The sequence below is a fragment of the Crocodylus porosus genome, unplaced genomic scaffold (assembly GCF_001723895.1).
Source record: "Crocodylus porosus isolate Cpor-Errol unplaced genomic scaffold, CroPor_comp1, whole genome shotgun sequence".
Lineage (NCBI taxonomy): Eukaryota > Metazoa > Chordata > Crocodylia > Crocodylidae > Crocodylus > Crocodylus porosus.
Window position 1 is genome coordinate 18,854,448 of NW_017728918.1, and position 3,935 is coordinate 18,858,382.

Consider the following 3,935-nt stretch of genomic DNA (forward strand, 5'->3'; position numbering starts at 1 on the left):
GCGGCTCCGGTGGCGGGGCTCCCTGGGGGGCTTGGCCAAGTAGGGTCCTGGGCGGGGGCTTGACCTGGCCTGGGACCAGGCAGCGGCCTCCTCCCAGGGAGCGAGGAGTTAACCCCTTCCCACCACGAGCCTGCTTACCTCCAGCTGTGCTGGGGGTCGGCCGGGGGCTTGGCGGCTGCTGAGGGGGTGTCTGGGGGGCTTCAGGGGAGCGGGGGCGCAGCAGGCTTCACCCGCGCGTCTCTCACCGCTCCAGAGCCTAACTGATCATATAAACTTCCTTAAAGAATACCCATAGCTATATAGACCTAAACACAGCAACAATCACCCAAAATAGGGAGTGCACTCAGTACCTCCCCAAGGGGTTTCCTTGAAGCCCCTCCCCTTTATGGCCCTGGGATGTGCACACACCCCTCCTGCAACGGAGGGTGGAGGTGGCGGACCCTCCTCTCCTGTTTCCACCTCTCCTGCGAGACCCGCTTCCCCAGCAAGTCATGCTTCCTCTCTGAAGTAGCCAAGGCTCATCCCTTGGAGGCTGATCCCGCAAGAGCCTCCCTCCAGCGGTGCCTTTGGCTCTCCTCGATGGCCTGGTGCCCCGCACTGGGCAGCCTAGGGCGCTCTCTCTCGCGGGAGCCGAACCCTTACAGACCAGGGAACCAGAGCCTCACACCGGGGGTTCTCCCCTTTCCTGGGCCCTCCTCTGGGCACCGGGGCTCTTAGTTAAAGGTGGAGCTGCGCTGTGGGACTCCAATCACTTGGCCTAGGGCCGGAGCTAACCTGAGCAGCTATGAGCTGCTCCCAGGCAGGTCCTCTGTGCACCGACCCACGTGTTGGGTGAGGCCCTCCCAGGGCGGATTCTCCGTGTGCCAGTCCACACACCATGTGGGGCCCTAACTGCCTTGAGCTACTCCCAGAGCCAGCTCTCTGTGTTCTGCCCTGCATACCAACTGCCCAGCCGCTTGTCAAGCCTCCTCGAGCAGCTCCTAAAGCCCGATCCCCCTGTGCCAATTCATGCACCACTGAAGCTCAAGCAGGGTCCCGAGAACGGCCATCTCTGGAGCTCCTCTCTCCTCGTCATCTCTCCAGCATGCCGAACACGCTCCCCTTTTATGCTCTTCAGGGGCTCCACCCCCAAACTTCTCCCGACCTGCTTGGCACAGTTCTGATTCAGGTCCAGCTGCTCCTTGCCTCCTCCTTTTGGAAAAGGGTGGGACATTGCTTCGCTTGTGCTGCCTCCGGATTGATGGTTCAACCAAGCAAACAGCAGACCCTTGATCCTGGGACACAACCCAAGCTCCAAAAAGGTAAACCTACTACAAACACGTTCCTATCCCAACCCTATGATATTCCCATATTGTAAATCAGGGCTGTCCAACATCTCCAGGGCCAGGAGCCACAAGCTGATGCCATGTAGGCAGTCAGGTTTCCCATCACTTAGACAGCATGCAGTTGATGCTATACCTAGACTCGTGGCGGCCCCAGGTGAACTTTTAGTATCAGGCACCCCCTTCTCTGGAGATAATGTTTTTTTGTTGCAAAAGTCTTTATTGCATCTGTGGTATCAATGTCTTTAAATAGTTTGTTCTCAGTTGATAACATTGCCAGTCCCATATATGCACAATATACAATTTTTTTTTTGCAATTGTAATTTCCCTCCCCCCCCATTTTTGGGCCCTCTTCCTGTCCGGGCCCCAGGCAGCCCCCTGGTTTGCCCATGCCTGTGTCTGGGTCTGCAGGCAACCCTGCTCTTTGCTGTGTGTCCAGTGTGCATAGTCCAGCTCTTTCCCTTGCTGCATGCAGTGCAGCTACCACAACTCCCCTGCGCTATGTGGCAGCACAGGCAGCCCAGCTCCATCCCCTGCTGTGTGTGCAACACATGCACCCTCACCCCATCCCGTTACTTTGCCCTGTGCCCAGGAGTGGGGGCAGGACATGCAAGCCAGGGAGGGCAGAGCCCTGCTGCAATTGCATCAGAAACCATGTAGGGAGCGGTGGCTGGGCAGGAGTCTCTGGGTCGCACTAACCCCTTGTGTGTCACCAATCAAACAGTCCTGTTGTTGATTAAGTGCTTCTTGCTTGGTATGATTTTGGGATGGAAATAACCAAGGCCAGGGTCAAGGACTTGGTCATCAAGTTCCCTTTGCAGACTGGGACAAGAAGTGTGTGTCCTTTTGCTTTGAGGGCGATGAAGAAATTGCATCTGCCTACCTGTCAGATTTATTTCTGCCGCCTTGGTTGGAAAGTTTCCTGTGTGCTCCATGCCCAGGCCTCCAGTCCCTGCCTCAAGGTGATGCAGAACTTAGCCAAGTGACTCAGGCTCCTGGTACCAGGACTTCCTGTTGATACCCGAGAGGGACCCCAGGACTCCACTTCTGGTCCTGAACCTGCTTCCCTAGACAAAGGAAGGATGCTTCAGCCAGGCCTACACTCCTTTTACCTTTGCAGCATGGCAGCTGGATGGTTCGTAGCTAGAGCAGACTGTCCTTCATTAGAGACATGCCTGCCTGGCAGAGAGAACCAGATTTTCTAATTGATTTTGGATAAGGGACACTAGAGCCAATCAGCCTTCTATCTCAGTCATCCTGCACCATCTCCAGAAGTTCAAGTGCATCGATTTCTTTATCAGTGCAGGTAAGGTGCACTTGGCAGCTATCTTTAATTCATTATTTGTGAATCGATGGGCTAAAAAGTATTTTCTTACCCAGCAGCCCTCAGATACCTCAAGTGTTTGGCTGAAAGTATATTCCCACATGAGGGATCCTCTTGCCACAGTGGGACCTCTCATGGGGCCACTGAGCCTATGACAGCATACTCTTTGCTCTACCTGTCTATGGAAACAGTATTTCTGGTGACGATTACATTGGGGAGGGAGAGGAGACAGATCCAAGCCTCGGTGGTGATTCTCTATATACGAACTTCTGTTCAGATAGTGTGATTTTGAGGGCCCAACCTAGGACTTTTTCTAGTCACTGAAATCCACCCGAGTCAACACATTGACTTGCTCCAGTGCTCTTCCTAAGCCTGCTCTCTGGACAGTACAAAGCCATTCAGACTTTTGAAGAGGCTATTTTTTTTAATTTTTTTTGTCTCTAGCTGGGAAATCTAAAGGTCCAGAGAGATCTGCTCAACCTCAAGCTGGACATCAGGCTGCATTAAACTGGTATGGGATGGCAGAGGGAGATGACAGCACTGATCTGAGCTCTGTTACAATGAGTCCATATCACAGAGATGGCCCTAATTTGGCAGTGCTCCATATGGTGTGCCTCCATGGGGGACTTGGCAAATTGAAGGCAGGGTAGATCTGCAACTTGGACTAACCAAAGTAGGGTGGGTCGGTGTGTGTGTGTGTGTGTTTGTACCACAAGCTTTTGTGAGCTGTAGCTCACTCGGCATCTGGAAGTGAAATACTGCTCACTAAAGCTTGTACTCTCTCTTTCTTATATATAAGCTTATAACAGGTATATGTATCGTGTGTGTACACACACACACACACACACACTCTTTGGTTTGTCTATTAAGATGCATATCTACCCTTTCTTCTTCTATTTAAGACTAACATGGCTAACTATGTCTCTCTACTCCTGGACTTGACAAATGCATATGTGATTTTCTAAGGCAGTTTCTGTGTCGTGTCCATATGTACGTTAGCATTCTGTCCTTTTTCTACTTTTCCTTTACATCAGATACAATGTGTAACTGGTTGAAAGGAAACTGAGGAACAAAGTGTGGGTACTTCCTTTTACCACTTTGATAGGGTAGCAATAGGTGTGATGTTGCTACGTAAAAGTTGTTGGTACTCACCGTGTGCGCATATATAGCTAGAATGCAAATATGGCAGGACTTCTTTAATACTTCCAGGTACTAGTAAGTAACTTCTTTTTCAATTAAAAAAAACAACAATAAAGGATAGTTTAAAGGTCACATTTTCCTTAGCTACT